The 20658-nt window shown below is 37.0% G+C and overlaps 1 protein-coding gene and 1 pseudogene across 2 annotated transcripts in view; both read right to left on the reverse strand.

Annotated features, from left to right (window-relative positions):
* Window positions 1–20658, reverse strand: part of side-IV (sidestep IV) — a 794218-nt gene that overhangs the window by 311763 nt on the left and 461797 nt on the right. The gene's annotated exons all lie outside the window — the stretch shown is intronic.
* Window positions 12222–12315, reverse strand: LOC111511322 (U6 spliceosomal RNA; annotated as a pseudogene).

Genomic DNA, 20658 nt, shown 5'->3' on the forward strand with positions numbered 1-20658 from the left:
TGTGTCTGGTTTAATCTAACCAACCGCAGCAGCTCTAGGAACACATTCATCTATGCAAACACATATTGTATCGGGAAATGAGAATATAGGTTGCAATACTGGTAACAGCTATTTAGAAGCGTGATTGCGCAAATTTGATTGAAGTTGTGTAGTTGTACCTAATGGCGCGTTATTTTGGATTCATATTATATGAGTTACAAATTGTTGAGAAAGGTACAGTTGTGGCAACGAACTACGAGTGAAAAACTAAGACAGAACCGTTAAAGTTCAATTCAGTTTTATTGAAGTCTTTCACAATACATTATTATTAGCTTGTTCCAAAAGATTTGTCCGTTTTTATGTGTCTACTTCGCACTGGTATATCTCAGTGGATACTTTTTCAATTCATTCGAAATGAACACCATTTGTTTCAGTGTAGGTACTTTTAACAACGTGACACAAGTCGATTAATTTCGTCAGCATTAAAATTGGATGCTCAGGTTTGGATGGAGTAGAAGGCCGTTTTTGCGTGACTCTAATTGAGGAAGGTTCTACTGGTGAGAACTTCTACACTCAATTCATTCAACTTTCCGACGGTGATTTGTCAAACGTGCGGACAGACATCGTCTTGGGGCAGGATCGGACCTCTTCCGTAAAGAAGTACCGGTTGTTGCTAACGAAATTTCTGATGCATTCCATTGATTTCCCCACAATGGGTGGGTAGGTAGGTCTGAAGTGAGTGGGTCTATTGGACCCTCCACCGCAACCCACAAGGGTTTATTGTGGTTCACACCTATTCACACTCGGACAAATAAATCCAGTTTCTCAACGAAGCCAATTAGTTTGTATGGTGAGTGGTCTTTCAGGTCAGATGGTGAGAGTACGGATCTGCCGAACTCAAAGAACCTGATTCTGACCTCAGCGGGGCAGACACAAAGTATATGCTCTGCAGTTTCATCATTTTCCAGACAGAGGCGACACACACTGTCTTCCGACAGTCCAAGTCTCTGCATGTGATGATTTAAATGACAGTGACCTGTAAAAAGGCCTGTTAGACATCGTAGTTCATCCCTACTGTAGTCCAACAACTGGAATCAAGCTTTGAAGGGTGAATAAACGCCTTGGAGTTAGCCAATCCAGGAAGATGCTGCCAGAAGTCCATAACTCTTCTTGCCATCCAGGTGTCAAGTGTATGTTTGGCAAAGCCCAAAGCGATGCCATAGACAGATTCTGGTCCAATGAAGCCGCTTGCAACACCCTCTTTTGCAAGAGAGTCAGCAGCTTCATTGCCTTCCAGGCCAGTATGGCCAGGAACCCAGACCAGAGACAATCTGTTCAGTCTTCCTATCGAAAAGAGTCTTTTTTGGCAGTTATGCTACCAATTTAGACGTTGCTCACCACAACGGGACTCTGATCTATGGTTTGCCCCGATTGTAGGTCTATTTTTGGTGGGTTTTTGCCTTTGGAAAGTACCTGGGGTAGCTCTTCGATATCCAATCACTGTCCTAAACATTTTCTGTTATCCAATTTCCGTCGCATGTAACGATTCGATACAAAAAAGGATCGTCTTTGTTGCGCAAAAGCAAAGAAGTACAGACCTCGAGACCTGACTATTTCTGTTGATGCTTAGTTGTTCCGCTATTCGACGCAATGTTTATGATGGGTCAGTCTCCACCAGGATCCTCAAATCCTCGCCCTGAATTACTGCTTCAGGGCCCATCTCCGATGCTAAAATCTCTTGAACGAATTTTCGCAAACCAACATCCAACAGTGCTTTTATTAACACTATCATTGCCAAAAAACTGGTAAATTTTTTGAAATGTTCTGGTAGCGCTTAGCAAAATCCAAAAAACCACTTTTCTTGATATTCTTTGTTTTCAATAGGGACCTGACCACATCCAGTATCGTGTTCATATGGACTGGACAATCAATTCTTTCGACTCGTGTCAAATAGTTTGGGGCGACATTTTTATAGTGAATTTCGTATTTTGAAAACTGAAAAGAATTGTTTTCTTGAACGTCAACCACTTGAGAGAGCTGAATATCAGTAATTAATATTTTCAATTGATTTTCCCAATTTGTAGGCAAAATTTATGAATACGATAAGTTGAAAAATTGCAAAACAAAAGAAAACAGTATAAAATATTGAGTCCTTTACAAAAAATGTCTTTTTAGAAATATACAGTGTCATCCCAAAGTATACACCATCTGGGAAACTTATTTATTGAGGGATTCTCGACAAAAAGTTATTTCTGATGAAAATTTTGTGCATCCCCTAAACTCAAACATGCACCAACAAAATATAGTAAAACACACGTAATATATGAGGAGTCTTCAAATATTTAACTTTTAGATAGTTGAAAAGTTCTCTTATTTTGAAAAATCCCTAGAAATGTTATTTGAAAAAGTTGTTCAGTATTCAAAAATACATCTAGGTTTGAAGTCATGTCCATCTGAGTGAAGTTTTATTTTTTTACCCATTATTTTAAATGGGGATTACGAAAAAAAATTGCTAAAACGATAAATAGACAGCCTCCTGTATACAACGGTTCATTTTACAAGCCTATAATATTACAAATTACACAACTATGGTGTTAACCACGGTCAATTTTTTTGAAGAGTAAAATATTTTTCGAAGTATTTGGTGCAAAGTTATTTTTATTTTTTGTTAACACCGGAAATAACTCAAAATTATGCGGTACTGTAACATAACAAAAACTAAATATTCAATAATATCAAATCACAAAACATCAAAATTTTCTTGTTCAAAATAAGTGTTTTAAGTTGGCTTTGAAACCAAATGTATGTTTGAATTGAATACGTAACATATTTGCTAAATATTCATTACATAGTTATTGTTATTGCTCATTTTGTTGACTTTTGATGATAAGAACTATTCAAATAGTATCAAGATGCTTACAAAAGAAGAAAATGTTGAGATCATATTTGTAATGTGGGGAAAATACTCCAAGCAGACAAGTTACAGACATTTTCAATGCTAGACATCCTAATCACAATGTGAATCACACTACAGTTACCCATATTTGAAATACATTTGAAGAAACAGGCAGTATCAATAACAATTTCAAAAAACCTCACACAGCTGCAAAATTATCTATAGAAGTGGAAGAGGAAGTGTGTTTAAGTGTTCTCGAAAATGGTAAGACATCAAATAAACAAATATCAACATCTCTTGATGTACCCATTACTACCATACAAAAATATTTAGGAAGAAATAAATTCAAAGCTATCAAACCATAATTCCTGAATACGCTAAAAGGAAGGGATTTTATTCCAAGTTTGAGTTTTCCACATGGTATCAGAGAAAACACGAAGAATACGCACGATTCCCAATAAATAGTTTATCGACTGATGAAGCAACATTTACAATTAATGGAACAATAAGTTCACAGATTGCAAGGACCAATACTCATTTGAGGTGAAAGTCTTATGTGGAGTGTTCAACAATACTGTGATTGCTTCCTTCTCCTTTGATGAAAACCTTAATGCCAACCGATATTTGCAATTTTTACAACAATATTCATTACCAATTTCAAATCAAATGCCAGTTAGATGGAGCTAGTGTTCACTGTAGTGTAGCAATACAATTTTCAAATGAAACATTCAATGAAAAATGGATAGGACGTTACTCAGAGTATCCAGTGCCAGCGCGCTCACCAGATTCAAACCCAATGGATTTCTTCTTATGGGGTTCATTGAAGAACGAAGTTCACAAAGATCGTCATTTTCGGGAGAGAGAACATTTAAAAACTGTTCTTACTAATTGTGTCTGGGCCATTCAACCGGAGCACATTACGAATGTAGTCAAGGATTGTGTAAAAAGAATCGAACTGTGCATGTTGCGGGATGGATATCATACGGGGATGTGAAATACTTCTTTCGGAAACAAACAACGTTAACAAAATAAGCAATAACAATAACTACGTAGTGAAGATTTAGCAAATATGTCACGTACTCAATGTCAAACAAACTTTTGGTTTCGAAGCCAACTTAAAACACTTGTTTCGGACAAAAAAATCAGTAAGTTTGTTGTGAAATACCTTTTTTATTTTGAGGTCTTGTGATTTCATATTATTGAATAATAAGTTCTTGTTACAATACCATATAATTTTGAGTAATTTTCGGTGTTAACAAAAAATAAAAATAACTTTGCACCAGAACCTTCGAAAATCATTTTACTCTTCAAAAAAATTTACCGTGGTTAACACTATAGTTGTATAATTTGTAATATTATAGGCTTTCAAAATGAACCGTCGTATTCAGGATGCTGTCATCGTCTTAGCAAATTTTTTTTCGTAGTCCCCATTTGAAAAAATGGGTGAAAAAATAAAACTCCGCTTGGATGGCCATAACTCCAAATCAGTATTTTTTTTTATTGCTGAACAACTTTTGTAACATTTCCCGAGATTTTTCAAAATAAGTACTTTACTCCTGTCTGTTTTACTGTATTTTGTTGGTGCATGTTCAGTTTTAGGGGATCCACAAATGTTCATCAGGAATAACTTTTTGTCGAAAACCCTTGATAAATAAGTTTCCCATATGGTGCATATTTTGGGGATATACAATAAGCGTCTCAAAACGCTGGTAATGAATGCCTTCGAAATACTCCAGTAATGCTTCGTAATGCACGAAAACGTACATAACGAAGTTAATTTTCAAGCAATGAGTAATGAGTAATCTGAGTAAATTTGAATTATGAAATGTATTTTTGTGAAACTGAAAAGTCAACATAAAACAAAGATACTCCTTCTCTCCCGTCCTGTCGAGATTCCATCGCATTTCAAGTAGGTAGGTACTCAAAAGGTTGTAGCAACGATGTACGATTAATGAACAAAAGACGATTAATTCAGTTTACATGGAACTCAAACCAACGAATATGGATGGATCGATACATTGAATAATGATGTAAATATTTACATTTTGATTGAAATTGGAAACGATCACATGAATTAATTCATAACATATCGATTTGTTATGCATGGTCGATATATACCAGTAGTTTGTGTTTGGTGTTGATGTTATGGTTGATAGCATCGTAAATACCATAACATAATATTGAGGTGTCTCGATCTGTATGCGAGATGTTGACACAATACCATTATTATAGAGAAAACATCGAGGCAACTAGAAAGAGAATCATTTAACAAATTATTCGCATCAAGGATCACTCAAAATAGAAATTCCTACAAAACAGCTCCCATTCTGGAGCTTTTTCTTCAGTTTTTGTTTTCTTATACCTTTTTTGAAATGGAGACAGGATTGTTTGAAAAATATGCATTATATTCATATAAGAAATGTAGCTTCGCCTAGTTGTCTCCTTCTTAAAAAAAAACAATCAATACAAGTTGTTTTTGATGGAAATAATAATGACGAAAATAAATGGTTATATAGAAATCGTAGATATATACTTCAATCAATTATTTCGTTAGAGAAGACTTGCTTTCAAAGAAACATTTTCAGGACAGCTGCAAGTTGCTTCATTCCGATTGGTCTATGCTGAATCTGTTCTTCAGGACATAAAAAGTAACAAAATGAGTTGTATGCTGTTCAAGAGGTATACAGAATGATAATGCTGTAAACCCTTCCCTGAAAAAAATTACGCTGGTAGGACATATGATGATATTCTCCTATTGTTAACTGTGCAAGAACACCCTACTTTTGATTTGAAAGGGTTATATTTTTAGGAGTGATTAATTTTTTGGGAAAGAAAGTTTTTGGCTTTCTACTACTCCATCTGATACAAAAAATGGATGATAGAATCTTCCAAAGGAAGGAAGGATTAATCAATTTGAAAATAAGTAACTCTATACATGGATGTGTAGATCATGCAAAGAAGTAACTTTCAGACACAAACTGAAAGAAAGTCCTCCTGAAACAGCTACTTTCATATAAACATTGAATTACACGAAAGAAAAAAATCTTTCGAAACAAATACTTCTATATGAACACTGAATTATACAGAAGATACTCTTCTCTATTCAGTTTGTATATCGAACATTCGTGGAGGAATAAGAATCAGAAATCATTCACATGAGTTCTACTTTGAATGAATGGTAATAAATTGTACTCACATGGAACACTGTCACCCTAACTGGTATACATATATGGCGAAACATATCAGATGGAGTAGTAGAAAGCCAAAAACTTTCTTTCCCAAAAAATTAATCACTCCTAAAAATATAACCCTTTCAAATCAAATAAGATTCCTCATGGCTGGGATTAAATCAAATAGGTGAATGAATGTCATTACGATGTCATCGATGACATAAGCAGATCAAGCTTATTCCGTGACATTCAAAATCATAATTCATGAATGAAGTGTGTATATTTTCTATAATTTCATCCAATTTGGTACTGAAGAGCCTTAGGGCAAGTGTCTTAAGGCGAAACACGTGTATACCAGTTAGGGTGACAGTGTTCCATGTGAGTACAATTTATTACCATTCATTCAAAGTAGAACTCATGTGAATGATTTCTGATTCTTATTCCTCCACGAATGTTCGATATACAAACTGAATAGAGAAGAGTATCTTCTGTATAATTCAGTGTTCATATAGAAGTATTTGTTTCGAAAGAATTTTTTCTTTCGTGTAATTCAATGTTTATATGAAAGTAGCTGTTTCAGGAGGACTTTCTTTCAGTTTGTGTCTGAAAGTTACTTCTTTGCATGATCTACACATCCATGTATAGAGTTACTTATTTTCAAATTGATTAATCCTTCCTTCCTTTGGAAGATTCTATCATCCATTTTTTGTATCAGATGGAGTAGTAGAAAGCCAATACCCTACTTTTATGTTATTTTGATGCATTCTCTATGGAAGGTAACAAAATGAGGTGTATGCTGCTCAAGTTGTATACAGAATAATACTTCTGTAAATCATTACCTGCAAAAAATAACGCCGGCCGCCGCTGGTCGTCGTCAATCAATTGTGACTTGGCCAAGGTCGCGCTCCACTCGACTTGCGCTTCGCGGTCATTCTAGAGACTTCCGTTACGATATATAAACACTACCAACACGCAGATCGAAAAGTTTAGTTGAAAGTTCCGTACGAAGTGTTCTAATGAGGCGATATACATTTGAGAAGTAGTTCAAAGTTGAAGTTGAAGTATTTGTAATATATTATCAGTGTATCAGTGAAATGACGTTGAATTAAATTTTACAGTGTATTCAATTATTGTCAAACCCACTGGGGAAACGTTACAATAATACGAACCTAGATGATGAAATCATGATCATGGTTTCTGTCGAAAACATTTGTACAAACTTGTAAAATTGACAAAAATTTCAAGATAGTGCGAATCTAGTAGTAAAGTATCCACCAGTACCGCAAGTCATTCGTGAATGGAGTTCATTACAAAACACAGAAAGGAGTAACATCCTTCAGTGGAGTAAATTCATCAACTTGATGTTGAAAACACTTGTATGATTCAGAAAAAGACACTTTTCTGAAGTTATTGTAATAAAACAAAGCAGTGTTAATTAAAGCATTCAGCTGGTGTCTACAAGTTTTCTCACGAACGAATTATTAATGTATAATCATATTCAACATCAAAGATGTTTTTATGAGTCATGATATACAGGGTGGCCCATCAAAAAAGTACCGCCAGGTTTTACAGTTTGAAAAACTTTTTGAGAAAATTCAAAAACTAGTTAAGTTTTTTCTGAAGGTGAGAACTTTCAAAGCGAAACGAACAGCAAAATTTTCAACCTCGTAGGTGGGGTGCTAACTTACAATTCTCAATTTGAATAGAAATCAAGTAAAGTGATATCTCATTGGAAAATAATTTGTAGTCCTTATACTTTGATACTTTTTGATGATCGATTCAGCGATTCACTCTTTCAGAATATACAGTGCATTTCTTTAATGTTTCCCCTTTTATTTTTTCGACTCAAAAAATTTGAATTTGGGATAATGAAATTAATGCATGAATACTTCATTCTGAAGTGAAATTGACAGATGAAACTTTCAAGGTGGCGACTGGGCGCCATCTGAAAAAAAATTAAATGGAAAGGGGGGTATTCTGACACACCATTTTGAAGCTACTGACAAATACTTCTGAACAATAGGATATAATGTCAATATCTTCAACTATTACAAAATGGCGGAACTTTTAATAATTGCCTGAATACATTGACATTTAACTACATAATATGAGGTAATAAGCTTGGGGTCAGTTTAGAAGATGCTCGAAATGGTTGCCTTGAACTTTTTGACATATAAACAGTCTATCCGATATTTCACGACGAACATTTTCGAATAAACTAACGTCAATATCCCTACAAATATTTATTTTTCTCTGCCGTATATCCAATATTGAAGCAGGTTCAGATTCGTACACCTTCTGCTTCAAATAGCCCCATACAAAAAGTCCAAAGGTGACAAATCTGGCGGGCGGGCTGGCCTTTCTGTAGGACCTCGACGGCCAATCCAACGACCGGTAAAAGTAGTACCCAAATTCCTACTTGTCTGGAGTAATGTCGTGGTGTTCCATCTCGTTGGAATACAATATCCATATCGAATTCATTAGGATTCGCTTCGACGATTTCAGTGATGAGAGGGTCGACGGTAGTTTACAGCTCATTCAAATACAGTTCCCCTGTTGAATTTTGATCAATAAATAAAGGTCCTACAGTATGGTTTCCCAATATTCCTGCACACGTTCTCGTGAAAGTTACGCGTCGCACCGTAAATAAAAATCGTTTAATTTTTTTCCAATGGACGAGACTATACCATTTTAGAGATTGTTGACGTGGTACCTTTCCACTAATAAAACCGAAAATTAAATGACAATATTCTAACTGACCAATGATGGTCAATGTCGAAATGGCATTTTTGGACGTTTTTGTAAACAAAAAATAAATCAACAAACCTCATCGGGTTGTTGGAATTGCCATATGGCAGATAAAAAGGAATATTTCTAGAAATATCGATTTTAATGTGTTTGTCTTCAGAAAATTATTAAATGTTTCACCATTTTGTAATAGGTGGAGATATTGACTCAATATCATAGGTTTGTGAAGAATTCGTCAGGAGCTCCAAAATGGTGTGTCACAAGACTCCCGTCTCCATTATTTTTTTCCCCAGATGGCGCCCAGACGCCATCTTGAAAGTTTCATCTGTCAATTCTACTTCAAAATAAATTACTCACGCATTACTTCCACCATTTCAAATTCAGTTGACCCGTTTAAAAAATAGAAGGGGAGGGGCATTAAAAAAATGCACCATATGAAGCTAAGAAATAGCGACAATACTTCAAACAGAAAATGCTGCAATAGATTCAATTCCACAACGAAACTGTGAAATGAATTCTCAAACTGCCGCCAACGTACATAAAATGAAACAGATTTTTTTTTACATTCTGGAACACTAGCGGTGTCTGTCAAAGTATTTTGTGGAGTGACGTTTACTCTGAACTTCATATATCCTCACAATCAAAAGCAATCGAATCGGGTAGCGCAGTAGGTCACTCAGTTGCTTACGTTGCTAGTAATGCAAAAAAGCTCTATCTAATTGTAAAATCAGTTCTTGCAAAATCTTTCTCTATGATAGCTTAAAGCTGGATTGATGACATTTTGCAATGGAACTGAATACACATATCGTTTATTGAATTATCAGTAAGGTAAAGAACGACGTACAATAATTGATACATTCGAAAGTTGCAGAAACATTTCAATCACAAGTCGAGTGACCACCTATTCAGCGAATGAAATTGAATTGGTTTCTGTATTTCTTATTGAACGTATTGTCAGTTTTCTAAATCTCCATTATTTTCTGAAAGACTGGATTGATCTTCGGAAACTGATAATTAATCAACACCGAAACACCGAAACAATCAGAAGTTAATGAAATGAAAAGTATCTGCCTCTCGACAACACATTAATCGTTCTGGTGTCCACTGCTATATGATTTCCTCAAAGAAGGATTACGAGAAACCGTGCGTAAACATCTGTTGAACGAGTGTTTCAGTTTCGCGAAAAATAATGGACATATATTGAATGCAGGATAATAGCCATCAATTAAGACTCCAAGAAAAACGGGGAGTAAGAGGTTCTGCCATTGTTCTTCTAAATTGACGGAAGTGATTGATTTTCCTTTGAGTTTCCGACAAAGGAGCAAAAACGGTAATATACTTGGCTCCCTAGAAGAACAATTCAGGTGATTAATAGGGTGTATGGAGTAGCATCATATATTTCCATGTTCAAAAAATATCTATAGAATATATTTTTCCTTCAACCAGCTGTCACACCCCTACGAATGACAAACCTCAGAAGTCGAAACTTGTGCGAGCTAAGAACTAAAGAGGTATTATCTTTCAACGTGTGAATCCTAACACATGAATGTAGTAATTTTGTATGCCAATAACACATATCCATTATTATACTTCATTGAGAAACAGGTTCATATTATGAGGGAGAAGTGATACATTATGGAATGAACATAGGTTGAAGTCACGAGCTGGCAGATTGTGGTCGAATGGAATCTGAAGTACCATACTCAACCACCACACTCAAAACAATAAGTATGTACGTACGATTTCTTTCACCGCCCATGGCTCAGTCCGCTAGCTGTTCCTGCGTACTTATGACAGCTAATTAGCCATGCTTTGGTCATGAATTTTTTGTTGTTGCCAGTCGCTGAAATATCATCTACTCATATAGAAATGTAAGCTTTCACGGCTGGCGTCAATGGTAACTATCAAATGATGACAGTTGACAGGTCAAGAAGAGTACCACGCCATTGAAGATGACTGCCGCAGTTGCAGTTGTAAAATTTGGGGATTGTAACCAATGAAGACCACGGGAAAACCCGAAAACCAACCAAAATATAATCTACTTATATCTTATACTAGACTCGAATGTCACGCCTCGTGAAGATTCAGTGATTCCTTCAATACGAAGTGATCTGACCGAAACCACAACGTGCGATTGACTTCTGTTGATGACTCCGTGCATTTGTGTTGTTTTTGCAAACAAGGGTCTGTGGTCTGCTCATTTTCTGAGTGCTTTGAATATGAAATTTCCCTGTTTTTTCTGTCATCCCGGGTTTTCATTCGTTTGATTTTGACATTATCACGACGTTTCGGCAAGTTCACACTTGGCATATTCATGTGGTCTCCTTTCTATCTGAAATTGAGAATTGATTGGTCTCTTTATACGTTGCCGTAGGTTGGAGTTGCGGCGTGGGAAGTACTGATTGGTCCGCGGTGTGTTTGTACGGCGAAAAACGTTACAGTTGATTGGTGGGTGGGAGGTGTGATGTACTACGCTCGGTCAAAGTATACAAAGCCCATAGAAGCTCAGAACTGGCATTTTCGTGCACCGTCAAATATTTATTACTCACCCTGACCACCAGAGGACGATGCTTGTAGGATGTCAGTATTTATTGCGATTACAAACAGTCCTGAGTAGCAGTAGCTGAAAAACCAGTCGGCTTTTTAATTTTATTCAATTTTGGCATACATCCCGACTTCGAAATGATCCGGCCTACTAGTTGTCAGCGACTACTAATTCTGTTGATACATTAAATACTGACATCGTACTGACATAACCCTCTGGTGTTCAGTGTAAGTACTAAACATTTTACGGTACACGAAAATGCCATTTCTAAGCTTCGAAGGGTTTTGTTTTCTTTGGCTCGACTGAGGAAACAAGTATCATTTTCTGGGCGGTGTCTTTGCTGTAGGTGATGCACTGGCCTTGGTTTTGGATATGTTAGTTTATCACGCAGCGGAGGGTGTGTCATACATCTGCTGATCTTCTCAATTTCCATGAAATGGGAGGTTGAGAATATTCTGTGAGAATCTAGTGATGCTGGAAAAATGACCTCATTCCAAACCAAATTATGTGATAATGATATATTGCATTGCGTTCTGTTTTTCATAGTTATGTGAATTAACATTGTACTCGTAGGCCACTGCTCAACGCGTTCTGGCATTTTGGGAGATTTGGTCTGCTGGCTTCACCCCGATATTTAGGGTGTTCCAAATTATTGAGTCTCAATTATTTCCCTGCTTCATTGTCATTCTGCATAAAAACACAAAGAGAAAATGTGTCTGTATTTTCCGCCTTATTTGAATATAAGCAGACACATTATCAACTGGTACATAGCGGTAATGATAAAGGAGGGAGGGTTGGCATTAGACTGTATTTTATTTGCCACAGAAATTTGATATGGCATGCATTGCACCTTATTTTGATTTACATTTCTTCGCATATTTAACAAATAAGGGAACGCTTCACGATTATGCGTGTCATCCTAATGGTAATCTTCTCTGTATCGTTCCAATTTTAGTATAGTACCGCCGAAGCAAGTACTTAGGCACTTGATTCTTTATAAAATAATCCAATGTACTTCAGCGTTCCATTCACAGATGCGCTGAGTACACACAAACGTTTACATTTGGTAACGATTATTCACAGATTACAACAACTACGTAGAGATATGGAATAATACACCTGTTCACAACTGTTCTATCGATAATGAAATTTGGCGATACATTTTGATTGTTCAACAAGGATAATAATAATGATAATAAGATCACCCATTTGTTTTATATGGATGACCTTAAACTTTATGCTTCTGGAGAGAAGGATCTCCATCAGTCCATGAGCGTGGAGGAAGAGTACACGCATGCTATCGGTTTGAAATTCGAGGTAGACAAATGGGCAATGGTCCATCTCGAAAGAGGACGATGCGGGGACTACGGAGAGGATGTGCAGCTCGTAGATGGATGCCGTATGGATGCCATCTGGATACCGGAGAGACCTATACTTACCTCTGGGTGGAACAACGTCACTCACAAGAGGTAACAGCAGTGAAAAACTCTCTCCGCGGCAAGTATCAGCACCAACTTCGACAGATCTGGTCATCGGAACTGTCGGGAAAGAACAAAGTTGCTGCTACAAATATGCTTGCCGTTCCGAGCTTACTCTACTCGTTTGGAGTAGTGAAGTGGACTCGGGAGGAGCTGTATCAACTCGACGTAAAGACCCATAAATTTTGAATCTCTACAGGAGTTTGCATTCCAAATCGTCCGTTCCATGGTTGTACTTCCAACAACAGGGAGGTCGTGGACTTTTGAGTTTGGAGTGTCTGCATGACAGAATGGTACTGAATACATCCGGTAAAGTCATCAGGAGCTTTGATTCTCCTTCTCTGCATGATCCGTGACCATTAGAGAGCAGGAACTGAAACATTTCTCTTTAAGGCAGCTGCTCGAGCAGCTGATAAACTCGTTATAGTTTTCGACATTGAACGAGGTGACCACATCTCTGTCACCGATTTGAAACCCGTTCAGCAAAAAGCTCAGATAAAAGTCGCAGAGATCACCCTACTTCTGCGGAAACACAAGGATAACCCAATGCAAGGGATCTTCTTCAATAACATTCGAGACCTTGGCTTATCAAAGCGCCTGATGTTCGCTTTTCTCAGGTCGAGCTGAAGTCGGAAATTGAGGGGTTCATCATGGCTTGCCAGGATGGTGTCTTCAACACCTTAGTCTACCGCAGTCGCGTGATTGGTATAGAGGTTCCTAACACAAGGTGCAGGGCCTGCCGCGAGGCGCCCGAGACCCTAATGCACTTGATATCCATGTCCAGCATGTCCGCATGTCCAGCATATGCGGTCTCAGCCTATATTCATCGACATAACGCGGCCCTAAAAGTGCTATATAACCATCTAGGGCACTCTCAGGGTATTGACGAGACACCGGTGTTGCCCTACGCTCTGGGGGATATTGAATCCGTTGTGGGGAACGAGAAGTGCCGAATTTATTGGAACTATTCATTCCCCACCCTCAGGCTCATACAAACTAATAAGCCTGATGTAGTCCTCGACCACCAGAACAAAACGATATTTGTCGTGGAGATTTCAGTTCCTGGCGAGACAAATATTGTCAGAAAAGAGGAGGAAAAACAAATGAATTATCGAGATTTTCTCTTTAAACTCCGCAGACTCTATCCAAATCAGTCTGTCAAGATGGTTGTTCTGATTGCTTGAGTTTTTGGTAGAATGATGCCCTCTCTACTCTCGAATGTTAAAATCATACCGGCTTGCCGCACTAAGGCAGAAATCTCAGCCGTACAGATGCAGAAGGCTGTCATTCTTGACTCCCTGCGCTTGCTCAGGGCACATGATTTTCAGACCCAATGATCACATACCCCACGGTGTGGGAAGTGATAATGATATTGGTTGATAATGCTGGCGCGCCCTCCCGAATGTATCGGGGCTTCGGGGATAGGGCCTGACCAGTGCACACTACGGTGAAAAAAAAATGGCTTTTATAGATGGTTCCATACAATGACAACCAATCAAGTGACAGGATTCAATATCTGCTAATAATCTCAGAGATTGCTCTTCTATCAAATCGTAAGAACAAAAGAGAAAGATTGAAAAACAGTATGTTATCAAGAACAGTGCAAACAGTACATACAGCGAAATGGATCTAGATTTATCAATTGGAAAGATCTCTTATGGTGGAATATGCTGCATTTTGAGTTGCCATTCATAGTTTTCTGTCCAAAATATGATCACCTCAGAATCAATATAACGTTTACAACTCAGTCGAAGGCAGGTGATAGCGAAACTACTAAAATGTAGCTAAAATCACTGGAATTATAGGGGTAATGATTCGGTAAATGTGAAGAGCCATACAGCTGAATCATAGGAGTCACTGATGGATCGCACTTCTCATAAGTTGAAGCATTAGAATGATTCTCACTTTTTCAAGAGTCAAAAATCTAAAATTTACAACTGGAACTTTTGGCGTGAAAGAAATCCAATCAAACGCCTGCAATAGTATCCTCGATGAGCTTTTCACCAACCAAATCATACATGATATATGACTATAAGTTACAGAGTAAGTCTCTTCTATTATTTAAAGATACGTATAGTTAGGAATTGGTCTAGTTCATATTTTGATGACTCCCGATTGATCGGTGTAATATGCGTCGAGAAAAGTGTTCTAGTAAATGGGAGCGGTGCTTGCCTAGGATAAAAAATCTGGAAGAATGATGAAGACCGCATACTTTCCAAATAATGACTGAAATGATATTTATGAGCTTCACTCGAGAAACTGAGTGAAATTACTTGCGGAACCCCCAAAATCCTTGTATCCTTGTATCCTTCGTGATTTGGAGGAAATTGCTGACCCAGACCACAAATGAGCTGAATACATATTGGTGGAAGGAATCATTTATGACACTGAAAATCAGTTTGAATGGATATTTTATGAATGGCAAATCCCGTGAATATCACTTTTCAGACACTAAAACTATAAAACACCAGTACTACTTGTTTCTTAATCTATAATTTTCCCGCATTTAAATCAAATATGGCCATCTCAAACTCTGCTGTCGTTGATTCATATCACTTTACTAAACTTTGAAATCAGTCATCCAAAACTCGGATACCGACTACCGATTGGCAACCCACAAATTTTCCCGCTCGGATAAACAGTTAAACACGATGTTAGGATTTCGGTGGCCCTTGTCAAAACAGACAAACCTCACCCTCTCACCCTCTCCGTTATCTTTCGGGAACTTCAGGTGCTTCAATTCTCACGTATCTCCAAACAGTTGACGCCGCAGAGTTTAATGGCAATAACACAGAAAGAAGTAAATAGTCAAGGAGGATAGTTGATAATTTGATTCAGGAGAGGGTGAAATTCAATTTCACATCTGATATCACATGCTCCTGAAAACGTGATCATTATCGTCTACCTTGTGAACTTGGTGAATGAAACTGAAGTCATTGGAAGACCAGAAAGGAATAGAAATACGATGTCATATACAAACGGGAAGAACCCAAAGACAGTTTTCATTTGTAAAGGTACGGCACAAATTACGCTTCCGAATCACGTATGGACAAATTTCATTCGATGTAAAGAGTATGTTCTCTAACATACCGTACAACGAGTGTAAGCTCCTCATTTTATACATATTAGATCAAGCCAAAGGAGACCATATCACTCCCTTTGAAGTTTCAACAGCTTTCGATGTGTGCCTAAATCAGAGCTACCCACAGTTCAACAACAAATTTTATAAACAGGATTCAGGTTTACTGATGGGCTCACCCCTTAGTCCTCTTTTTAGCAGACATATTTATGAACAGCTTGGAGATCACTATAGTAAATTCCGACCTGGGTAAAAAACATATTCATTTTTGGTACAGATATGTAGACGATATTCTCGTCTGTTTCAGAGGTATTACACGACAGCTGAACCATTCATGAATAATTTCAATAGCAACATTCAATTCACACTCGAAACCGAGATAGAGAAATAGATAAATGTCTTAGACCTGACCATTACACACAATCAGAATAAATTTCAGTTCAATGTTTTCATAAAACCTAGCTATACAAATCCCAAGCGATTCTTTCCATCCAGACAGTCATAAATTAGTAGCCTACAATTCAAGGTTGCACAGAGCATTCTCACTGCCTTTGTCTGCTAGCAATCTAGCTAGGGAAATTGATATAATTACACAGATAGGTCATAGTAATGGTTTCAACACAGATACTATCCAGAAGTTAGTCAGAAAACAAAGCAGTAAATTCACTTACAGATTAATACACCCACAGGTCAACCATCAATCAAGAAATCGGTAACTAACATATTTTGACAAAAGAACAGAGGTAATTATCTGATTTCTTTTTCAATGCCAAAGATAAGGTGGACAAGTTGGAGAAATCTGGACTTCATATGCTTAATTGTCTGGAATGTAATAGTGTTTATGTTGGACAATTTGGTCGAAATTCACAAAAACGGTATGCTGAACATGAAAGGTCCTTCAGACTAGGAAAAAATGATTCGACGTTTTCAAACAATTCCTTGGCATGCAACTACAAGTTTCCGAATCTAAACGATACGGAAATTTTGAACTATAAAAGGAAAGATTGCAAACTCAATTATTTAAAATCCTTGGAAATTCACAAGCATACACATTGCGGGTGCAACCTATTAAATGATCAAATCAATTTAGTTTATTCACCGGTTTTCAAATTAGCACATCCGCATTGTAAATTGTAAATTCAGGTACTCAATTAAGCCAACTAGCTCTATTAGTACCATAGATATGTAAACAAGAATTAGTACCTATAGGAGTGGTATATAAGGGCTAATCTGATGAACCATTGTTAGTTCAATGTATGAGTTTGATGTCATAATTACTTCCTCTTTTAGCAACACTGATTAAGTTTAATTATACAGGGTATTCCAAATTGGGTCGGCACCACTGCCAACTCCATTATTATTGATACTACGAATTTGGTAAAACGGGCAAACTAGTAGCATTTTCAATGGCCTTCTCGATGCCGAAACAAAAAAAATATTTCATGAATGATATTTTTTTACAGAGAACACCCTATTTTTCATCATGCATTTTGATTCGTATATCATTCTCAACAACAAAGCACATATCGCCTTTCTCCATTAAGTTGAAAATGAGCGACTTATGTGGAATTGTGAATTTGATTCTCTAGTACAAAAATTTTTTTGTTTTGGGGAATAAAGAGGTATGAAATTCAAAAACAACGCCTTCTTATTTAAAACATATTTGAGCCCTTTTCTTGACACGACGTGATGCCTTTAACACAATTCGGACATTATAGTTTCAATATAATTTTTCTGTTCTGTTCTAGAGATGTCATGTCTGGTGAACGAGGAGGCCACTCATCTGGAACATTTGTTTCAAAAGTCTCGCAACACTTTTTTAAGCTAGTGAAATTATGTGCTGGTGCTCCAGCTTGCTGAAAATAGATCATCTGACGAGCCTCCAGATCAAGATCATCGACAAACTCTCCCAACACTCTTGTTAAGAAGTTAATGTAATGGGTCCTTTCAAAGAATCATGGTAGAAAAATGGACCGATAATTCTGCCTCCAAATAGACCACACCAACCGATAATACTAAATCGTCTTTGCGGATTATGTGGATGGACTTGAAATGGATTATGTCTATTCCAATAATGAAAATCATTTCTATTATACAATTTGAAAATTACCCTCATCGCTCCGTATAACATTTGGTTGTGGTTGGTTTCCAGGCTTTGTGGTTGGTTTCCGGGCTTTGTCATGGTCTTCTTTGGTAATAATCTCCAAATGTTTCGACTACAACTGCGGCAGTCATCTTCATTAATGTGGTCGAAGTACTCTTCTTGACGTGTCAACTGGCACTTCAAGAAGAGTACTTCTGTAATCAACCAAAGACGATTGTGGATACTTACAATCGAAACGTCGTGAAGTAACTTGGCTTGGAATCTCTCAAACTCTTCTTTTTTTGTTTTTTGATCAATTATTTCATTATTACTTGTATTTAATCTCACTGTTATTTCATTTCAGGTTTTTTTGCTTATTATAATTGTTATTTTTAGCTATTTTGTATTTAATTCTACTTGTTTATCAGTTCTTCCAGATATATCAAATCATTTTATATAATATCAGACAATGGAGGTACAAACTAATGAAATTCATCATGAAACATCGTCAATCATCTTCAAAGATACGAAAGTAATGAGGTTCAATTCAATGCCACAAAAACCTAGGCATCGGTTTTTTCCGAAAAAATAAATGTCGAATCGGATTTAATGATATCAGGACAGACAATTCCGCTTTCTGCTTCGATAAGTTTGTTGAATGTTGAAATGGACTTTAATATATTGTGACAGAATCATGTCGCAAGAAAACTGTACATATCTCAACTCAGATCAGACCTCCTTCAGAGTATTGTTCTCATGTATGGAGCTCCGCCTCTAGGCATAACATGAAGCTATTGGATTCCATCCAGAAAAGATCCATCTGTCTGATTGCAGACGCGAACATTATTTGCAACCTCAATAGTCTGGAACTTTGAGGAAAGATTAGAGATTTATCTCTCTTCTATTGATACTTTCACGGAAGGTGTTCAAGTGACTTGGCACATTTGATTCCACCAAGAGCGTATCAGAAATACGCTACGGGCTCTGGATGCTCCTCGTTTCAATGTTCAACTCAGTGAACCTTGAACTTCACTGTTTGAGAACTCTTCCATTTGGAGAACTGCGTTTATGATGAATAAACTTCCAGAAAATCTTTTCCAGATGAATTTCATCTCCAGATTCAAATCCAGTTTGAATCGCTACTTTTGCACAGGCACCGCTCTGAGAGCGCCTTATGGATTTTTGTGTAGACTTGTGACATCAAAAAAAAATCATATGTCTCATCAGTGATGCTAGTCTCAATCACTGCTGTAATCAACTGTTCTGAAAGACCAAGCTCGAAGTCAATGACATCCACCATTTCGAAGACCATAGATTTCATCTGTGGGATCGCCCAAAGACTCCACGAAGATGAACAAAAGTTATTTTATGTTTTCCGTTTGGTACACTATCAACTTCTGAATGTTGGTGTTCATCAGGAAAAAACAACAAGTTAACTGGAAATCTTGTTTAAGGCACAATTTTTTAACACTGCTAGAGATTTATATGAAAAAATTTCCAACCACTACTGATAGTCGTAGAGTGTACAATAATTAAATGAGTCCAAAAATTATTTTAGAGACATCCCGTTCAGTAATACGATCTATACTTTTGGTGCAATGTTTGGAACCTTTGGTGTACTAATGAATATTACTGGTCATCTTCTAGAGGATCTTCCTTCAAGATGATCTTTCTCTTGAAGATGATCACTTGGTGATTGAAACACGTGTCGAGGTATTAAAATAACGGTTTGGTGTTGGGAAAAAACTCCAGCAATGTTCAATACAATCTATATCTATAATTATATTATGAATGTGAGAGTTTGTGAGGATGTATACATACATGTATGTATGTTTGAGGCTCTTTCATGCCCAAACAACTGAACGGATTCAGATGAAACTTTACATAAAGCTTTTACATCAGAATAACTTATAAGCTATAATTTACGAAGGTTTTGTGTAATTTTGGTCATAATATAACGATGAGTATTAAGTAAGTCCGAAAAATTCTTCCACCCTGAGAGGTATCTTGACATGTGCTGCCTATACCGTTAGAGGTACATGAATATAATGTACCGTAACATTGTTTATCTCAAATACTTCTGAATAAAAGTTCGCGATAGCATATATCTACCTGTTATGTGGTGTCCACAATATGCCAAATACTGAGCTATGAATACAATTCAATTGGATACTTCTTCCACAATGCACATTCTAGAATATCTGTCAAATTCTCATAAAAATTTATACAATTGTCATTTCAAGTATTTGATTTACATAAACTTTGTTTTCACACTTAGTAATTTGGTCGTATCGTTAAAAAATTATCATGATGAGATTAACGTGACGCAACGCAGTGAGCCATTCGCGTGGCGTCGGCTGTAAGACGACGAGGGACGGAGCGCGGGGGTAGAGAAGCGGTCTAAGCAATGAAGCGTCACCGCCGAGAACGCCACTTGAACGTGGGCAGACGCGAGAGGCAGACGTCGTTGATGATTATGTTAGTTTTGCGAATTTCTTGATATGTAACAAAATTCGATTCTCGAAGTTTTTATAATTCGATTCTCGAAGCTATTCATTACTTAGTGCAGTTGGCATATTATTTCAGTAACTGTATAAATAATTAAGTGTTCTCCGCTCCTATATTAACGTACAGTCGAAGCTAATGAACCTAGAATTTTGAAATATGCAGGTAGGTTCTT

This window comes from Leptinotarsa decemlineata, unplaced genomic scaffold (assembly GCF_025532065.1).
Source record: "Leptinotarsa decemlineata unplaced genomic scaffold, Ldec_3_MD MMD2_tig00000010_RagTag_RagTag, whole genome shotgun sequence".
NCBI classification, from domain to species: domain Eukaryota; kingdom Metazoa; phylum Arthropoda; class Insecta; order Coleoptera; family Chrysomelidae; genus Leptinotarsa; species Leptinotarsa decemlineata.